Genomic DNA, 22,687 nt, shown 5'->3' with positions numbered 1-22,687 from the left:
TCGTACATATATATAAGACAATAATATAAACACGTAGAGTCATTGATTCAATATAAACCTAAGATGTTCAAAAATATCCTGAATAGATCCTAATGCGTACAATAATAAGCTACATGCTATTTATAAACCGATATAATTTATATACATTTAGTTAAAAAATGTCTATACAACAGAATTCGAAGCCGGCAACCTATTTTTTTCGCATATCGTTCTTATATTGTATCTTCTAAAATCTTATAAAATTTTTCAAATTGATTGTTATTTTCCATACTCTCCAGTCATATATACTTCATATTTTTTTATAAAACATGAACATGGAATTTTTCATCATGTAGACCACAGTTAATAGAACATACATGGTTTAGAGACTACATATAATTAATATATACGGTATATAATATATATATATATATATATATATATATTATATATATATATATATTATATATATATAAGTAGTTACAATATAACTCATTATATATATTATATATATATATATATATATATATATATATATATATATATATGTCGTCGGGAAACATTTATGCAAAATTGTTCCTTATTCGCCACGTGTCTATCGTATTTTGAACAAATAAACCAATAGTAAGGTCTGAATTAACATGTTGTTCAAGAGGATCTAAACCAAGCTATAATTACTATTTGTTAATTGGGCAAAAATACAGAAGACATGCATGTGACGGATAAAGAACAATTTTCAGCATAAACCTGCAGGGCAATAACATAAATAATGAGTTTTATTGTACTTCCATCTATAGTATCCAAACCATGTATATTCTAGCTAATAACTGTATGTAGACTAAGGTGCAAGTTTGCCGGGTTGAGAAATCCTCAACAGTACTAGTACGGAAAATAGCTATGCAAATTTAAGATTGATGGCTATATTTGTTTTCCATACTGCTCAGTATGGCTCTACAGCATAGAAATACTGGACCATACGTCGTCAGCATATGTGACTTAATGAGTTGCACATTTTCTTACGTAAAGTGTACAAAATTTACGTAATTAAATTTGGTTTTTCCATACATCCAAAAAATAGGTAGCGCTGAACTCTTATACATATAGTTTAATCATGCAACAGACTAGTTGTTCACAAAAATGGAAACATTTTAACGGTAATTAAGTGTAGTTTAATAACCTGTTTTTAAATTTAACTTTCTTCCATCATCAATGGATGCCATATTTATCTAATTTTTAATCATCCAATCAGGGATGTCACTTGGTGGCAAACAAACCATTCTTTCGCCCATAATTCTTTCTTTGAACATGGAGCGAGCCTTCTCCGAAATTCGCCTGGTATATTTCCGGTCCAAGCTTTCCAACACGCTTTGGAATCTCTCGCTACGCCATGACAATGGGCGGGTTTTTAATATTTTCTTCGTACCCAAAGCGTCATCGTCGGATTCGGACTCGTCATCTCTTTCAATTACCTCTTCCTCGCTGTGCTCGGGAGACATACATGATATTTTCATCCCCTTTCTAAATTCTGCCTTTTCAGCCTCAGGCCAAGAGGTAGTTTTATATAGTGCATCCAGCCGGCGTCGAAGTTTCTATAAATATACGAGAAAACAGTGCATTAGCTGTGTAATCATTAGCTATGTTGATCTGAACTAGATTATTTTATGATAATTATGTCTCCCATAGATTTCTTGTTATTCTTATAGTTGTATTTAAGTTGAATAAGAAATGCGTATTATTCTTTTTGAGGCCCAAAAATGGCAAAGAGAGGGATTGATGTCCCAAAAATTAACAATGTTTGAATGTCCCAAAAAATTGCGAGAATTTGAGATGAAGTTATATGTGTCGAACGAGAGGTTGGAAACGTTTTGTAAATCAGGTTCGTAATTTCCGTGCATTAAACTAAAGTATACAAATTTGCAAATTTTGCAAAGCCACATTTTTGGCATCTCATGACATTTCGCAACCAAACGTTGCATTTCTACTAATTTCAGTACGCTCTTTTTAGCTGTGGTGATTTTAATGGGTTATCTTGCATGTATAAAAAAGTTGCCTATAATGCAAAAGGTCCATTTAATCTTTATGTTTGATGATTTAATCTTTGTATTTGGCTCGTGAGAGCAAAACGTGAAATCCGTCTCATGGTTTTGAACAACGGCATATGCTCTGCGAAAGTTGGAAAGGCAAACGAGGTAGCTACGTTTTTACATTGATTTCTTACATCTGCCTTGCGATGGCGACGTCGTTCATTTTGCAAAATATTACTTCTCTGCCCTGAATCGACCTCCTTGCGTCTCCTCCGCATTGTCAAGAAATGTGCCTTCATTGCTCCTAGAAAATGGTATCAGACTGATTCAATCTTGAAAGTTCGTCCGAAAAAGGGCAACGTTCTCGGGATAAGTGGGATTCATGCAATTGTCTCATCTAAGAGAAGATTGGTGAGGTACGTTTTTCGTTTATGGCACCAGAGTCAGAGGAATATAAACTCAACTATTCCGGCATATATATAATCAATCACCTAATCATATATTTATCATTTATAGACCAGGGGCCGGTTGTATCAAAGCCGGATAGCGCTATCCACCGAATAGTGATTTTTTCAACCGTTCTAAAAATGCTCGAAAGGGGATAAAATTTCAGCTTGAAAGCAACAATTATTAAAGAGGATCTTCAATTTAGGAATACTAAGATTTAATCAAAGTTGTAGCAAATAACGGGCGATTTTGAAGCAATTGAAAAAACCACTATCCGGTGGATAGCGCTATCCGGCTTTCATACAACCGGCCCCAGGGGCCGGTTGTTCGAAAGGTGGATAAGTCGCTATCCAACGGATAACTCGCTATCCAACGGATAAGTTTTATCCAGCGTGTGATTTGCGTTGCACGAAGCTTGCATGACTTTATCCAGCGGATAAAAATCGCTATCTACCGGATAAATTTATCCAAGGTCCGGAAGTGGTTTAAATCCACTATCCAGTGGATAAATTAAAGATAAAGGTAACATTGTAAACATTTATATAAAATAGGACAAAAATGCAATATTCCTGTTACTGTGTTTCAACAAACTAATGCACATCATGATTGCATATATATTCACTATTAAAAATGGTTTCGCGAAGTGCAATTTTTCGCAGCAGCGTTTTACGTTGCCTAGACATTCCTTTCCGAGCGGCGATTTTTTGGACATCCTCGCATTTATAACAGGCAGTAAATTTACTATTGTTCAAGTCTTTTCCATTCAGTAACTATACTCGAGAATTCGTAATGATTATGAATTCAATGTTGTAAATGCTTAGCAACAGCTGACGTTGTGGTACGAAATTTCAGTATAATCCTGTTTTCTTCGGGTAAATTTTAACTTATCTATTGGATAGCTATCCACTTCACTATCCACGCTTCGTGCAACGCGTTTTTATCCAATGGATAACTATCCACTGGATAGCAGATTTATCCGTTGGATAGGACTTATCCGTTGGATAAGTTATCCATCTTTAGAACAACCGGCCCCTGGAGCGAGGGGAATTCGATGAAATATTACCCCGAAGGGAAAATATATCCCGAGGGCTTGCTTCCATATGAACGCAAATTCTCGATTTTTCCCGGTAAGCCGGTATTAAAACACGATCACACACGCTTGCCTGCAAAGGTAGGATAATAAGTGGGATAATAGGCGGTATGAATTGCATATGAAACGACCTTCAAACTCATCTCAGCAAGCCGAGCTCTCCTGGCTAACCGGGCTATCCCACCTCATATGAACAGGCCCTTAGTTCCTTTCGAAATTGATTATTTTTACGGTCTGCTAACATGAATGTATGAATATCAGCATCTCCACTTAACGATACTCCGCCGCAGCTTGTTTTATGCCGTGGGTCAAAATCAAACGTAAGCTATGGGAAGTTTTCAAAAATTCCTACTTCCGAACAACCCGTGTACCGGCGGTAGCAGTTTGGGTCTATGCTTGAAGCAAGAACAAATTGAAACGGAGGCTAGGTTTGATCGGATTCAATTTTTATTTTTCAAGGAACAAGCCCTTAAAATCGTTAGCTATCTCTAAGTTTTGATGTGAAAATTATAATGATAGATTGATAGTCCTATCACGTGTTGTATCAATCAAAATAATTTGTGACTACACCCCCGGTTAAGCTTAACACGTGCGCCAGACTGATTCGTCATCTTCGTTGCCATGTTTTCGTGTTGAAAAAATATTTAATGGCTTGAAAATTGACTCTTGTATTCTATATTTTATCCTATGAATTAATGGCTTAACGTACTCCTTTTGTGTATGAATATTAATGTCAAAGTAAGTATGTATTAAAATGGATTCAAACCGCATGATTTTGTGTTTGCCTAAGTCGCAATATACATTCCGGGGATATTTTCATTAAATTTTTACAGCTAAAACCCAGAAACAAACGTAATTGAACTGTCTCTCCTGACGGGATAGAAAACTCTACAAACATTCGAATCACCTCAAATATATTTTCATGCATGGATGCTGAGACCTACTGTACACACGTTGTTTACCCTGTCAATACCTGTTTGCATTTTGTCATCCAGGGCTGAAAGTGAAAGTTACTTTTCAAATAAACTGCTTGTATAAACTGCAATATACCCCATCTTTACTAGCTATAATGCTCAATATGCACACCGGTTCCTATTTAGGCATGCATATATAAACAATTTATAGTAAGCAGTATGCCAGATGAGTATACAGGTTATTGAACAAGGCAATAGAGGGTACCATGCAGAATTACTTAGACATAATTCAATCACTTCTAACTGCCTACCAGAGAATGGCGATAAAAAGTGCTATACCTAACCATTAATTGGCTTAGTAACACCTCATAATTTTGTTATTCTATTTCTGGTACTATACAATGATCCAGGCTCTGAACATTAAAAATCATTTCTATGACAGGTAAAATTTGCCATTATATATATTTTGAATGTTTTGAACAAAAAAACCCCTGATTCAACCCTGTAGTTTGTATGCTATTGAACCATCTAAGGGCTTGGTAGACTTTAGTGCTAATTAATGCCTAGCTGCAAACTATTGCAATTGCTGTTCTACATCTAGCAGATCTTTTTTATGGATTTTAAAAAGTTCCCTGAGTAACTTAATACGTTAGAGGATGCCATGTAAATGTCTCTTAACACTGGCCTCTTTGACAGAGGATGAGTCTGAATTGCAAAAAATATATGGTGCTTACAATAATCACTTATTGGTGAAAAACACAGCCTATTGTTGTTGTAATCTATGCTTTTCCTTTACTGCAACTTACTTTCAATTATCTGATCTGACATCTTATCCATGCCAGTCAATGCCTTGATATTTGTCACCAGGAGTTTGTTGGTGTCTTCATTAGCTGTTGCTCTAAAACTACATTATAAATTTAAATACTAAAATGTTGCATGTATCTAGGCAATTATTAATTCTTTTTTAAATTCTTTTATGTACCATTTGCTATATGATGTACAAAACCTATTACATCACAAAATGTGGAATATATATACCCACCTCTGAGTTAAGTCCCATCCCTGTTCTAAGCCTTTTACTGCTGAACGGAAAGTACGCTGAGAAATTAAATGTAATTGCATATAGGTTATTGGGTAGTTACTAAAGCTCTCTTCTTTAATCTATATAAATATTGATGTGCATAATAATTATGTCAATATTGTCTGAAATTGTTTTATTTTTAGGAAGTTTTACTTGAAATCCAAATGAAAATGATTATAAATCAATGAAATTGATGTAAGTATTCATCATCATGAAGATTATAATAGCATGCAATATAACAATAGAGTTGATGTTTGCTGGCATAAATGTGTTTTTGGCCCGACTCTGAACTTATTTTAGCCCGAGCGTAGCGAGGGTTAAACAGTATTCTGAGGAGGGCCAAAAACACATTTATGCCCAAGAACATCAACTGTATCACTATTATATTAACTTTTTAAAGGGCGATTTTTGTATAGAAACACTACAATGGATAAACACTACAGTCGTTCTTCTGATTGGCTAAGATCAAGGTGGGCTAAAATAGATTTTAGCCTGGCAAATTTATCATTTTAGCCCGCAAAGTACACCGCAATGCCCACCAAAGTTAATATAATAAAATATTAGCTACCACACTTCTTTACTAAAACTGTCTTGTATTATTTATATATATCTGACCATACATAATATTAATATTGTCTAAAATCTTTCATTATTTTATAGGGAGTTTGGATTGGAATCCAAGTGACAAGTATTAATTAATCACTGAAATTACTGTAAGTTTTCATCATCATTAAATTTACAAGCATGCAATATTCCAGTGGCATGTATGGAGTTCTACCCCTGTTTAATCACCAGAATATTCAAATTTAAATTATCATGCTGTTGACAATTTCTACTGTCATCCCTGACCCTGGGCAATTAATTTTCACCCTTTTAAAGGGAAAATCATAGGAAATGGACTAGACAAACTATAAACAGAATAAAATGAAAATCTGAAAAGGGAAATTTGCTTTATATCACTATACCCAATACTCAAGGTCAGCAGCAAACCATATCCTGCATGACATGCTCATGTTTGATTTCATTGTTGCATTGATTAATGATTTGGTTATATGCACCATTATTATTATATGTTGATACTGTAGTCCTTCCTTCCAATCCCTCCTCTTCTTACAAATTCAAGTTATCATACTGTACTACATTGCATTGTTTGCTTTGGGACACCATTGTTGTATACATTTAAGCATTTGCAAAAACTGTATTCTGTTGAAAAAGGCTTAGTGGATCGTAATACATACACAGTTTTTCTTCCCCATATAGAAATGATTGATTAAATTACTTTAATTCGAATGAGTAAGCATTTACCTTTAAAATAAGGGGGATTTTCTCTCGGGTAGCAAGCTGTGCCCCGCGCTCTTTAGCTATATTCTGCTCTTGTTGATGTAATATTTTTTGATTTTGTTCAATGATTGTCCCTTGACTTGCCAAAATACGTCGCATGAGTTCCTCATTCTGACCATTGATTGCCATTTTTTAAAAAACTGGTAGCTTTCGTTAAAAAATTAAATGTTAAGTGTATAAAAACTGGCTTGTCAAAACAACTTGAAAATTTTTCCTTCGAGTTTCCCTCTCGAATTCTAGATTTAGCGCGAAATAAATATGAGGCTTCTAATTGGTTGGTTTAGGTCACCTGGACACTTATAGTGTCCCTGAATAGCATCTACTACCCCCGTTTAGCCCTTTGTGTTTCTTTTAAACTCTTGTTTTTATATCAACATCGCTTATAAAAATCTAAAAACAATCATGGCTGAATACAACAACTATATGACCTTGTGTCCACATTGCGAGACCTATTTACCTGCAAGAACTTTCAGGCGAAATAGGGAAGTTTATTTTGACCAAAATTCAAACTCGTGGCAAAGAGATCCAATTTTAGAAGGCAGTAGTGATGATGAAGACAACTTTATTGAGATCGACCAGGTCAGTCCATGTTTCCCTCTTCCATCAAATCATTGCGATAGCAATTATACTGAACCTGACTTGGCTGATGAATTGTTCCGCGAAGAACTGCTTGAGCGTGAGATCTGGGATGATATTTCAGATAATGAAATCGACGAAGACACTAAAATTCCATCCGTTAGTGTCAATACGTCAGATTCTCCTTCCAACCGCACGTTGCTCAATTGTCTAGTTATTTTACTTGCGTTTTTTTGGACCTACTTTCCCATACCGGACAACGCAATGGAGTTTTTGCTTTTGTCGTTGAAACGATTCTTTCAAGCAGCATCTCTTTCCAACAATTGGCTTGCCACATTCTCCTTGGCTTTTCCTGGATCGCTGTACCTTTTTAGAAAAGAAGTAGGCCTGGTAGGTGACAAGTTTACTAAGTACGTTATTTGTCCAAAATGTTCTTCCTTGTATGAATTCGAAGATTGCTACCGAACAGTTGGTACTCGCAAGGTGTCCAAAACCTGTTCCTTTGTTCGTTTTCCAAATTATAGACAATTGCCATGCGTCAACCATGCAGCTCAACTCTGTTGAAAGAGGTAACTCTTAAAGATGGTGGTAAGCGATTATATCCTCATAAAATATATTGTTACCAGAGTGTTATTGCAACATTGCAACAGTTTGTTAGGCGAGCTGGTTTTACCCAGCGATGTGAGTTGTGGAGAAATCGTGATATTCGAACTGCTCATCAAGTTATGTGTGACGTATTTGAAGGACGAGTCTGGAGAGATTTTCAGATGTTCAATGGATCATCCTTTCTGGCATCTCCTCGTAATTATAGCTTTATGCTCAATGTTGATTGGATGCAACCATATGATCACACACCATATTCTGTCGGAGTTTTGTACCTTGTTGTGATGAACCTTCCGCGCAGTGAGCGCTTTAAACGACAAAATATTTTTCTCGTCGGAATCATTCCCGGACCTAGTGAGCCCAAGAATAACATTAACTCATACCTTAAACCACTCGTTGATGAGCTTGTTGTTCTTTGGGAGGAAGGCGTGACCCTACGACATTCTGGCTCACTTATTTTACCAGAACGCTTTCGAGCTGCTTTGTTGTGCGTAGCCTGTGATATGCCAGCCAGTAAGAAGGTTTGCGGGTTCACTGCTCACAACTCTAAACGTGGTTGCAATAAGTGCACCAAAGAGTTCGTTACTGGTGGATTCGGTGATGCAACTGATTATTCCGGATTCAATTCGAGTAGTGGGAGAAATATTGTTGACCATAGGAGGCATGTTGAGGAGATTTTAGCGCAGTTGACGCAGGAATTGCGTAATGCGAAGGAGTCTCTATATGGCGCTAGATATTCCGAACTTCTCCGACTACCATACTTCGACTGCATTAGGTTTACTATTGTTGATCCGATGCATAATTTATTTCTGGGAACTGCGAAACGCATGATGGAATTGTGGTTGGAACTTTCTCTTTTGACACGTGCAGATTTGGAACTTATTCAACAGAAAGTAGACATATGTAATACACCTTCAAACATGGGTCGACTTCCGTTCAAAATAGCCAAGTCGTTTTCTGGATTTACGGCAGAACAGTGGAAAACCTGGGTAACTGTCTTCTCTCCGTTTGCATTGTTAGGTCATCTACCTGGTATAAACATTACAAATGCTGGTTGAATTTTGTTAAAGCTTGTAAAATTCTGTCACGGCCAATGATTAAAATACATGACGTGGGTCTTGCGCATTCTCTGCTTGTAAAGTTCTGTCGTGATGTCGAAAAGTTATATGGAACACAACGCATTACACCGAATATGCATATGCATACACATTTGGCCGATTGTATTCTTGACTATGGACCAGTGTATAGTTTTTGGTTGTTCAGCTTTGAACGGTACAATGGCATACTGGGTAACTATTCGAACAATAATAAGTCAATTGAATTGCAAATTATGAGAAAGTTTTTGAGAGATCAGAACTTGAGAGAACTTGAATTCCCAAAAGAATGTGTGCAGCATTTTAGCGATTTGACTGATAAACTACAACAGCGCGAAGGCCATCAATCTTGTAGCGAAGTAGTTGATAGCAAGCTTGCAATTGATATTCTTCATTTGTGTGATGGTAGGCTTGACATTCGTGATGAGTTATGGTTTACTCTGGATGGTTACTCCATTGGTTTACCTCACGTTATTGAACAGTTAGATTGTGATGAGCACGAGTACCTGAGTGCTGTTTACAAAATATTTCTTCCTGACATACCAGTCGACAACATTCCTTACCTCTACGACAAATACGCGTCGATCGAATTTTCAGGGGAACGATACGGGTCAGAGTTTTCCCGTCTAAGTCGTTTTGCTTACATTTTAGCAAGGTGGGCAGGACGATTCCATGGAGGTGTGGATATGGAAGGTGTAGAGGAAAGACCGGGCATTATCGATTGTTTCGTACGCCAGTCGATTTCGTATCGGGATAAGGTACATTCGTTTTGTTTTGCGCACGTTCGCTGGTTTCAACGGCACCCTGAACGATTTCATTATGGTAATGATGGAGTTACGCCCGAGATTTGGTGCTCAAACTTGTTCGAGAGTTTTGGTCCGGCGTCCTTTATACCCGTTCAACGCATAGCGCGAAATTTAATACCCGGTTATGATAAAGTTGATGACGAAACCGTCTTGTTTGTTATGCCATTGGAAAGGCGAATTCTTCTGTGATTCAGATGGAATTTGGAGGCTAACTAGTTTAAGTCTGACTATAGCACATTCAAATCAATGCCCTTGATCATGGTTCTTCGTAGTGCTTTAAAGTTCGTAATACCGTGCTGACAGAACTGTGACGTATTTAATACCCAGAAATGGGGGCAGATCAGGGTTAAAGTAACACATAATTAACGGCGTTAAGTGGTTTAATACATGAATGCATCCATGCATGCACGCTATATAACCATATGCCCTAGATTATAACCGCTATTTGTATTATCGCGTTATTAATTCGTGTAAGCCCTAATGGATACTGAACAATATTAATTTATAGGTTCCTTGAAAGCTTGCATGTTGAAAACAGTATTTTATCGTACGTTTGTGGAAATACTGCGTGAAAAATTTAATTTTGCAATCCTCTGGGGCCGGTTGTATAACTGCATGTACTGTAGTTAACGACAGAATTGGCCAATCAGAGTCGTGTATTGCTCATTTAACTATGCAAAATGTACTTAAAGAGTTTTATACATCTGGAGCCGGTTGTATAAAGCTCTTAACTACATTTTGCATAGTTAAATCGTAGTTAACTCAGAAATACATGACTCTGATTGGTCAATTCTGTTACTAACTATGATTAAGAGTTTACTACATTTTTATACAACCGACCCCTGGTCCCTGATCTGCAAAATTATATTCACGCAATATTTCTCCAAACGCACGATAAAAAAATTGATTTACTAAATGTAGACTTAAATTTAGTTCTCACTGGAACAAAGATATTATCAATTAGGTAATTTAAGCACTCTGTTTATACTATATATGCTATCCGAATTTGCTTTCTTGGTATACAATACCACCTTATACTAGCAAGAGACCGTATTGCCCGCGTTGCTTCTAAGCAGTTGTTTTGTCAGCCACCGAAAACCGGGTTTTTGGTTAGGGGCTAGGACTTTTGTTACTTAATTATATTCTAAGTTTTAAAGTTTAATATATCCTGGTTCCGGTTTATGGTACATATTGGTTGAACGTTTTTCAGTGGTTAGGCCAGCCTGCCAACTTAGTCCTGCTATTCTCGTATTTTGATGTTTAAAGAAATCAGTAATGATAATAACAATATGTTCCCATTCGATTAATTTTTCAGTTTTTAAACGGATTCATTTAGAGATTTTCCCCTTTTCGAAAGGCTCTCACTTTTTGAAAGTGAATAAAATTCTAGTTGATGCTTTTCTAGAGAAGTCTCGAAACGCTACCCGTAAACTGGATCCAGGGTGTTTTGTCAACATTAGGTTTAAGACGTTGAATCCAAAGTTATTCAACGTTTTATTTAAAAATATAATCAAAGGCCTTGTATGTTTAGGTACATTTGTTCATATAGCGTTTTATTTAATGCATTTTAAACTATTTAAACGTGATTAACGTTGTATTACTTTTCCTGATCTTTGATTCTGACGCCCTTTAGAAATCATACAAATCATCAGCCTTGATACTGCCTCGATTAATTAAGGGTCGTGGTCAAACTTCAGATGAAGAAACGGGTAAGGAAAGTCCAATGGGTGGAGTAATTTTAACGTAGTTGAGTAAACTTTATTTTTCAGCTGTTTTGTTTTTAAACCAAAAAGCTTTGTAGTAGGGTATAGAGAGGCTGCTCTGTTTACTGCTAGGCGCCGAAAACCAGGCCTGCGTAACCCTATGTATAGGTTTCGGCTTTTACTGACGTTTTTGAACGACTGCACTGGTTCTGCTCGAAGATTTTAGTTAAAAATGATAAAAATCCTCGTTTGAAAGCAGCATGTACTTTATTACATAATTATAGTGCTAAGGAACGATTTTGGTATTTTTAAACTGATTGCGTTTGAAGGATATCGTCGATGCGAAGTTTTTTTGAATAGCTTATTCTTTCAAAGGAAATAACTCGGGTCTTTAAAAAGCATGGGTAAACAGGATGTAAGGAGCTCTAGGTTTACTTCCAATAGTCAGAAACAAAGGTGCGAGATCATAGCGGACGCTGTCACTTACAACCGCAACCTGTTTCCAGGATCTAGACCCGTAATAATATAACTGTTAACTGTTTACTTTCCGAGATCATATAGTCCAAAAACCTAATAAAATATATAAATCTAACAAAATTGCACAGTAAAACTTGCCAAAATCCCGAGAATTTCTAAACTTAGTTTGCATAAAGAATAGTTTTATTAATTTAGAACAAGTCATGAGGAAATAACATTAGATATTAAAATATTTTCCCCTTAATTGTGCCACGATTATGTGCCTCTGATCGATATGAAAATCTGCTTAATAGGTATGAAGGAGCCAGTCCTTTTAAGCACGTGAAAGTCATCACTGCATCTTTGAAACGTAACTGACGGGAAGCCAATTTACTTGACGTAACACTGGTGTTAAATGGTCATATTTGCCTTTCGCAGTCACTATTCTTGCAGGAAAGTTGTGTACACGTTGCAGTTTGGCGACATTCTTGTTTCGTGTATTCGCCTAAACAGAAGAAGAGTAATGTACGTAATCTGCTGGATACTAAAGCGTTAGTTTATTATTGTCACAAGGGTATGGTCATCTAGGATATGTTTAATTCGGTTAATTTGACACAGAGATTTCATACATTTCGATACTAAACACCCATCCAATTCCATCCCAAATCGTTTGCAGCGGACAGTGGTTGTAGTTGTTTATCAAGAAAGGACACACTGAAATCTTGTATTCCCTTCAACATTTGTGGTAATCCAAAGCTTTTTTTTTCTGGATTAATAAGCAGACTATTGGAAAAACATGCACCACGTTGCATGCACCACACTGCAATTTTCTGCAAATCATTCCTAAGTTGAGCCTGTGGTAGACTTATTTATAATAAAGAACGACAAGTAGACTTTTGAATAGTCCGCAGAAGATTCCAAAGGGCACGTGCACTTGTCATGAACAGTCGGTAAATGATTTATACAGATGTTAAATAACAATAATGGACTAAGCATGGAGGCCTGAGACACACCATATTCAACCGAGCAAGTATATATCTGACAAATTTTGACCAATTTGACCGACTGTTTCCTTTTAGACAAATAACTCTTAAACCAAGCTATTGTGCGGTAGAAGCACCCATTGAGCGAAGTTTGTTAAGAAGTTCAGATGATTAACGCTTTCAAACGCTTTTGATAAATCTTATCAAGCGACTGTAGTCCATTCCTTTCCATCCATATAGCATCCAAGATCGCATCTGTCAAAAATAGATTTCTGTCGAATGACTCCTTGTCTTACTGCTTTGATGAACGGTAATATAAGGCGTTTTTTCCCTAGTTAAATACTCAGGAAATTGATTTTGCGCGACCACATGGAGCATTTAGCGAAGCTGCTGGGAGCGTGACAGAGGCCGGTTATCATTTAGTATATATTTCAAAGTCTCCTTCTTTTAAAAGTGGTGTGACTTTAACAAGAACAATTAGCGATCTATATCTCTTTTAATGTTGGTAATATAACAGGTAAAGCATCTTTAATCACTCTAAACGATACCTTGTCTATGCTAGGTGCTTTATTTGGTGAAAACGAGTTCACAATCTCATACGTTGATACCGGATAAAAGCGGAATTCGTCCATGTCCTTAGCTAGCCGGTTGTAAACTTTTCGTTCGCCGCACCTTGCGTCCCGCATTTTTACCGCTGATATTTCACGAGGCGAAGCCGATCCCCGCGGCTCACCCCCGGTTTGTGACACATATCGAAAAATTAAATAATTCGATAGATTGAGTTTTTTCAACTTTAATTTATATAACTCGGACACGGACAGGTAGTTACCTTTTTAATGTTCGTTCCTTGTTTTTATGTAGAATTTATTTTTAGCTAAGTTATTGATTGTATTTTAAATTGAGGGCCTACATGAAAAGCACCTATGGGTGATTGTGGCACCCTCATAAAATATTTTGATAATAATAAAAAAATAATAAATAACAGGAACTTCGTGTAATGTCAAGCTAAGCATATATAGTCTGCCGCCTCGCTTCGGCTCGAAAAATAATGTTACTTTAAAACGTCAAAAATCTGTTTCTTTATGACATACCTAATGACTTTAAAGTGGTATTCTGATTCATTCCGAGCAGTTAAGCTTTTTTATAACGAAAAGTAAATTTTTCGGTTTCTAATGTGATATTTCGCAAACTCTGATCTTTTATCAATATTTCGCGCTCTTTATATAAATCTATATCGCTATATAAATTTATATCGCGACTGTATCGATATGTATCGATAATACCAGTATTTAATATGCTCAAACTTATCAAGTAAAGTAGATTGTCTTCCTTCAATGATGTCATCAGGGGGTTCCTTTTATCCCTATCGCCCGGTGACACTCATAACGCTAATCCGCCCCCGCACACTTGCGCTCTAATACTCACGCCACCGATACCCAGAGGTTTACAATCTAATTTAAATTAATCGACAACTATAAAAAAGGTTTTAACGCACTAGAAAAACGCTAAAAATGAAGCCGCGTATAGGTTTCAACCAAATTAATATAAGGTCTTCGTTTAGATGGTTATAATAAGTATAGATATAGTTTATAATAGTAATTGTGATTTGAAAATTGAAATTTAATTTAGGAATCGTTCGAAAATTTAATTCAACAAAATTGCAATAGATTTGCTCTATACAGCAAATTTGACACGGATTTGGTATTATATTTGCTACAGTAATATTTATATGCAAATTTGTGTGCCAATTTGTTGCCAATTTGTTGGAAATATATATGCTAGTAACACATGAAATTTTTATTTTAAGCCCTGTTTACAATTTCTTTGAGGTTTTCCATACTTATTTTTGTACGCTAAAGCATAAAAACCGATTTTAACGAACTTACGAATTTACTAGAGAGCCTGATGAATTTGCTCAAAATTGGCACCTATACGCAAATGTCTTGCAAATTTTGGGATAAATTTGCCACGCTGGCAAATTTGTGGCAAACGTGTTGCAAATTTATTCGGTTGCAAAGATGAATACGCAATGGTTGCAAATTCAAAATACGAAATTTGCACCAAATTTGCATCTGGTGCAAATTTTGTGCAAATCTAAATTTTCGTCCCGTGTAAGGGCATCATTACCTTAAGAATATTTTAAATATTGACAATAATCTATTTTGTCGATTGCATGCACCATCGCTATATTTTCTTCGCAAAGCTAAAGCTGCAATGTCGCTATTTCTGCCGCCATATTTTTTTCATATTAGTTACATATTTTGTGACCATACGATCACATATGCATGTGTTATGATTTTTAACCAGTATAACAAGTCGCTAATTAATACTTGTGATCTAACTAAATTATTGGTGGTCACTATATTCATTCCCCCCATATATTCGACCATCTACATAGTTAACTGTGTAAAAATGCCTAAGCTAACTGCATGAGCCTAACAATAGTGACCTAAAGACATAGAACGCATAAATTAGTGGGATAATTTTCGAAATCTTCATTTCAAACGACCGCGGCAATCCGCAATCCTAAAGGTCCGAAAATCCGTCCTGCAAAGCAACTTAATACTCAACCCCGGCAGCAAGACAAAAGTGCACATTATTTTTACTAAAGCATATAGCAATAGCACACGGCCCATATAGAAACCGAGTTTTTAAATCACAAAGAGTGCAAATATTTTTTTCTGCAAAGCTTATAGCAATGCTGCCGCCCATATAGAAACGACAATGCCAAATGCATGCACAGGGGAGTTTATACTCACCATTTTAAGAAACACCCGATCCTTAACATCTTCGAGACATCTACTTGTGACACAATTTGTGCCTCCTGCTTACAATAAAATTAACTAATCAAGATTTCCCCAGACAGATGATTAAGGCATGCATCAAAGCATCAATCCATTTTGTCTTGCGAAAACTTTTTATATCATATAATTATATATATATTTCAAGGTAGCATCTACCCACATATTTTTTGACAAATGTCAGAAAAGTTTACAAACAATTGTTGTTTCAATGTGAGTAAATGCATCCTATTAAATTGTAACCACAAGCTAACAACTACTCTAACCTCAGCCAAGCCATTTTAAAGGTCTGGCAACCTTTCATGTCATGTTTATTCGGAATGATTGGATGATCGTGGCCCAACTCGATTCCACCGGCCATGGCAAGTAATCTAAAGGATTATATTGCAGTGCGCATTTATATCCGGCTCCATTTTACTCGCGTTAGCATATATACATAAAATGCAATTGAGAACGCCTTGTTATACAATTGCATGATCATCTATATGAAATCTTACTTCGAATGCGTGTCATATTTCGATATATGCATGGATCAATAGAGAGCTACAGTTTAGCCAGGCAAACACACTCAAGGAAAAAAAACTTTAAATCGAGCCAACCGTAATACGAATTCTGTTGATGATTTCATCGATAAGCCTGATTTCAATGCTGGGAGGGAAATAATTGCAAGCGCGCCTAATAAAGTATGCCCAGTCATGACTTGCCTTATATAATAGCTAATGTTTCGTATAGTCTCATACCTTTATACTTTATATGCAGGGGTAAAACGCCTTGACTTCTCCATATAGATGTTAATATCCAGCAAATATTTGGTTTAGTCTTCGCGTAATTACTGGTAAAGATCTTTACCCGCGCGCTCATATACGCATAAACAGTTGATAGGCGCCATTTCAAATTTGTTCATTTTGCCGCTCTAGCTGGCAGGCTTCAAGGTGCAATGACCATGCATAATTGCAATTTAATATCCGGAATGTAATTTCCTAATAAAGGAGCCCAAATCAAAATTAGTGAATATTTTCCTGTTGCCCAAGCAGCTGATATGTTGTCCAAGCAAGATAAATTCTAATGTTCGTTTTCTGATGAAGTATGGCGAAATATATATAAGCGAAATATCCGAAAGGTCAAACTTAAATGTTTGTACACGTTAGCTTGGCAACTTGCCCTTGGGCTTGGGCCAGTTGTGCGCAAGGCTGCACGCACTTGGTTAAAACATAGCGCTAAACTCAATCTCACAAAACACGGAATTTGTAGACGGCGTCTTTGATGGTTTATGCTAGTTAAATATCAACAAAACTTAAATGGTATAATATAGATCATAATTTCTGTTTTGTTATATTTTTCACACGGGCCACAGCTCTAATTATGTTGACCAGATGATATTTTGTGCATTATCAAAGCCTATAGGCTAAATTTCCCTGAGCAATATTATGATGTTCATTGTACGACACTCTTGTTTTTTTATTGTAATAAACAATGTCACACAATGAACATCATTGATATAGCTTCATTACTTTCATACAGTCTCTATGATTTGTACGATTTGAGACTTTTCCGCGTTCCACGTTTCCGATTCGAGGAGCTAGTCGAGAGAAATCAAATCACAACCAAAATATAGCTACATGCATGGGGAGTGAATTGTGCTGAAATGTGTATATATATATCAACATATATGAAGTAATTTTTTTGTGAATTAAGAGTCTAAATAAACATTTACAATGCATGAGTTATATTTATGCCATAAGTTATATTTATGCCAATTGATACCTTTCAACATGCCAGCAACAATCGAGCCAGATGGCTTAGATCTGGTGAGACAAATATACCCTTTTAAGGAAATAAGACAATTTTGCAAGCGGGGCACTGCTCCAGTTTTAGACTAGATGCACGCGTCATATTTAAATTGCTTGGATATTCATGCAGTGGCATAACGAACAGAGGATGGGGTCTTGAGATACTTGGTACTGCCGGGTCCCTTAATTCGCTGTTTGTCATTGATCACGTTTTGCTCATATACTATGATGTTTCGTTATCTATTCTGGCCCCCAATAACTGGGGAACCTTATTTTAGTTCTCGTCCTAACCCTACCGAACGCGCGTTAGGTCACTGTATTTATGTCTTCAAATATTAGCTAGGGTATTTCAATTGTTGTATATAATTTGCATGTCAGACTGCATTAAAGACAACGAGCTGAAATGCTGAACCGCATTCTCGTCCTAGGATGCGGTCCTTTATTTTGAATACATTTTAATCAGTAGCTGCTTCGGACGGAGGCCCTGCTATCAGATTATCAGATGTAAATAAATTAGCTTAAATTTATCGCACTTTGTAAATAAATTTACAAGTGCGATAATATGTAACACGCAAAATCCCTCAATTTACTGATTTTAAAATCTGGTTTTGTCTGTTTACATACATTACAGACTTCCGACAATTATGCAACTTAATTAGCACCTTGCCAAGGCATATTATGGCTCGTAATGCTGTAATATATGGCTTGCGACGTTGTTTGTGCGCGCGGTGAACTTTGGCTTTATGGAAGCTACAGAAGTATATTAAAACACAAATTCTAACCATTCAGTGCATTACCGAAGCACAAAAACGATAAATTTTTAAAAGAAAGCTTATAACGTGAAATTTGTCGCTAATGAAATAAGAGCACGCAAAGCATAAACCAGAACATGAAGCGCAAAAAAGCATTCGATTAGGCTAAAATGATATAACCCTACTATTTCCTTTACAAGCCTTCTACTAAGGAACTGAATACATTTCTGGGAGTATTTCTGTGTAACACATTCTGCGCTTCTTCTCTAAAGTTGTAACATTGCAAATGTTTAATCGAATGTTGAACCAAATCCAATGCGATTGAACGAAATTCCGGCAAACGTTTCAACGAACGGTAAATTCAACCGTTGAACGCTTTTGGACCAATTTTCGAACGATTTTTCCTAAGCGTTCGAACGGGCAATTTCGAACGATGAACGATCTCGAAAATCATTTCAACGAACGCTTGAAGCGTTTGAACGGCAAACGAACGGATAACGAACGATATTTTTGAACGAACGAAATAGCGTAAACGTATGTTTTCCCGTGGAAGGTCACATATGTTAATGTAGTCTTTACATATGTGATGTCAACAGTTATTTAACACAAATGTTCGCCTATACTCGCGCGATTCTTTGACGTTCATATGGTAACCGTATTTCTTGTTTCGCATAGGTGGCTTGTTTGAGTAAAAACGAGCTAGTACACTGGCTAGTACACTGTTGGCTTGTTCTCCCTGGATTTCCTGTTTTACTTGCTCTCATAGATATTTAATGGAATATTTTTCCATAATCGCGGGTTAGGACGCGCAGTCAGCAATCGGGCCATCGGGCCTAATAGTGCCATATAAGGCCACATAGGGCCCAAACGGGCCTATGAGCATATGCTCATAAATGTTCATGAAAAGATGCTCATCTGCTCAATGAGATATTTCAGGCCCAAGCTCCTCAAAGGGAGGAAAAAGGGGTATGGCGAATGCAAAAATGTATGCATTTTTAGAGGGAAATATATATTGGTGTTATGGACAACGCGATGCTTGGAGCATAAATTAAGACACGGTTAACGCTTGTAACAATATAATAAAGTAGAACAATTTTACAAATATTTTAAACATATTGTCCGGGCACTACACTGTTTTCTTGTTTAGATCGTTTGACTTTGTCTTCCTTAAGCAAGAGTTTGCGTTGACAAGCCCGGACTTTTCCGGGGCTAATACGGGGCTAATAAAATACCTGACCCACGAAAAAATGAGCCAATTATTATTAGGAATTTGTTGAGCAATCATCTTAATATGCGTCGCACGCGTAGGAACTGTCCTGTATTTGGCTGTGGTAGTATAAATTTAGCAAGGTTAGCAAATCATCTCGACCAAGTACACGGTATGAGCACAGAGGAATACTGCGCACTGCGCAAAAGGTGAAGTCCGCCATGTTTTTTGCTTCGAAAAGATGGCGGCGAAGTTACCGAAAAATGACGAACCAGTCCTCCAGGAATTATAATATAGCTCAGTGTTTTGCACCCAAAGTTCTTACTGCAGATATATGTGGGAACATCTAAGGTCAACAAGTCCCACAGTTAGTTGAAGTAGAGTAGTACATGAACTGAAATACGTCTCCAATATTACTCCTATAGCTTCGACGATGTCCGGAATGCACTATCACTGTAACCTATGCATTAACTTTACATGTCAAACTCTTCGCTCGTTGATCAATCATCTCGGTCGGGTTCACAAGAGTGATCGGGATTTCCATGCGCTATGTGGCATTAATGAATGTCCACGTACGTACACGAACTATTTCTCTCTGCGAAACCATTTTGTCAACAAGCATAGTCAAGTACTTCAAGCAGAGGAAGTTGTTGAACGAGATCCACGTGCCAACAACGAGGGAGATGAACTTGACGTTTATAATGGTAAAAACGATGACGATGATTTTTTGTCTTTGTTTGCGAGGTCGAGAGTAATCAACGATCAAATGTATTGGGCTTAATCAAGGTCAAAGAGGAAGGCAAGGTACCCCAAACGATTGTCAATTCGATGGTGCAACATACCACCCAGATTGTCGAGAACAGCGTCGATGCACTTCAGTCTGGTCTCTAGCAATGTTTATCGAATGCGGGTTTGTTTACCAAAATACGCATAAGTTTGTTTACCAAAAGTTGTTCAGTACAGTCTGTATATATATATATATATATATATATATATATATATATATATATATATATATATATATATATATATATATATATATATATATATATATATATATATATATATATATATATATATATATATATATATATATATAGTTGTTTCAACTCTAAGGGTAGTTTCGACTGGGGTCAAAACGACTCTACAATAGAGTCTTGTTACTCTACCAAAAGGTAATGTTACTCTTCGAAGGAGTCAATTTGACTCTAATTGCAAAGAGTAACCGAACTACGAAAATTACCGTTTCGTCTAATTTATAATTATGCAAACGTTGTTTTGTTGATTTTACTGGTTGCGCCCAATCACACTGATCAGTGATCACACACGGCAATAATTTTCAATTTCACTGAGGCAAACAGTTATACAGTATTTATATAATCATGCACATGCACAGCAAAATCGAGAATTCTTACCTAGAATAATGTTCTTGAGAAATTCTTATTTTAAGCAAAAGTTTGCTCAAAATAAGTAAAAGGGGATAAATTATTCTTATCAAGAATGAATTTTACTTGAATAAGTAAACTTTTTTTAAGCAAGAATAACCGTTTCTTAAAACAAGTAAATGTTCTAGCTTGTATTCTAACTAATAATTTTGGTATTCTTAAAACAAGGAAAGCGTCTTTGTGGATTCTTGGCAAGAAACATTGTTAACTTAAAACCGGCAATCAAAAACGCTTGTTGCCAATTCACTTGCCAAGAATACTAATTTCAAACAACCAATTTATTTCAAAACAACCAAGAATATAAGAATATTTTTACATTCTTACTAAAACATTTAATAACCGAGCAAAGATTCGCAAGTTTCGTTTCATATGCAGACGAAATGAAGGTTTTAATGCCTATTTAAGCATTCTGAATGGACGTAGTTCGTTTCTTATGAAAATATATATTTTAAACTTCGCTAACTGCCAACTGGCGGAAAGAACTGTGGATTATTGTGGATTACTGTGGATAGGATTTACTGGACATTATGTCGCAAAATTTCCTGCAGAAGATTGCGCAGATTGTTTTAAAAGTGGCTGGGAATCTCAGTCTTCTAAGAGGTAAGGATTTAAAATTATACGCGCAAACAGACGAAAGCTATTTTTGAATTTGCCGCGTAAACAGTAAACGTATTTATAAACAATAAACAGATATATTCACAGTTTTAATACTCATCATTCCCGATAAATGAACGACGTTTATATATAATATTATAACGTGGTTATACTATAGGCACTATGCCATAAAAAGTGTACGTGATATTGACGTTAGCTATAAAACCATGGTCAAATTTTAGCTGAAACATTTGTACTCAATCTTAGGATCATGATATACTGAATCTTGGTTACTGGATATACATAAGTTTTGATTAAGAATTAGGATGAAATAACTGTTATATTGCCTTTTAAATTTTTTTATATGCATTCTTAGATGGTGGATTAACAAGTGGTGATGTTTATGTCTAAACCTGTAATGAAAGAGGTCTCATTGGAAAGTAATATCTGTGGTAAGTAATGCATTATAAGGAATTGTGCAATGCTGTTAGATTATTCACCTAAGCATATGGCTTAGTTTTTAATGTATAATATAATATACCGGTAATTATATACTTATTGACCAATTGATTATATACTTATTTATCATGTAATAGATAAAAGGAAAAATCATTGACAGCTTACCAGATGACTACCCTTTATGCCTAATTTTATATCTGTCAGAGCATGCAAAACTGTGCATAGCATCCCCAATCATATATTTCACACATATTATGCACTGCTTAGTTTCTTTAACATTTGTTATCTTAACTCTGATTTCTCAAGTATGCTTGCTTTTTTGTTTTATTAGGAACATGGATTGAGGTAGTGAGCAAGAAATTCAGTGGAAAATTTGCTATACCAATGGTTAATTGGACCCACAGTGTTTCAGCACTTAATTTTCAAGGAAAAAAATACTCCAGGTGATCTTATAAATATTTTCATGTTTGGCATGATATACAAAATTTAAGAACAGCTGGTCAATAATCAAAGGGAAACATTGCTCAGGAATGAATGACTTT

At 36.1% G+C, this 22,687-nt stretch overlaps 1 long non-coding RNA gene across 1 annotated transcript; it reads left to right on the top strand.

Moving 5' to 3' along the window:
* Positions 1-5,670: 5,670 nt before the first annotated feature.
* On the top strand, positions 5,671-14,219 carry LOC114543678. Its single transcript, XR_003690159.1, has 4 exons — positions 5,671-5,730; positions 6,196-6,248; positions 11,589-11,664; positions 12,429-14,219. It is a non-coding gene; the product is annotated as an uncharacterized LOC114543678 (long non-coding RNA).
* The last annotated feature ends 8,468 nt before the right edge of the window (positions 14,220-22,687 follow it).

Source organism: Dendronephthya gigantea, unplaced genomic scaffold (genome assembly GCF_004324835.1).
Source record: "Dendronephthya gigantea isolate DGI-Jeju-01 unplaced genomic scaffold, DenGig_1.0 000518F, whole genome shotgun sequence".
In the NCBI taxonomy this organism is placed as follows: Eukaryota; Metazoa; Cnidaria; class Anthozoa; order Malacalcyonacea; family Nephtheidae; genus Dendronephthya; species Dendronephthya gigantea.
The sequence above is the reverse complement of the archived record's forward strand: the minus strand, read 5'-3'. Positions and strand labels throughout refer to the sequence as shown.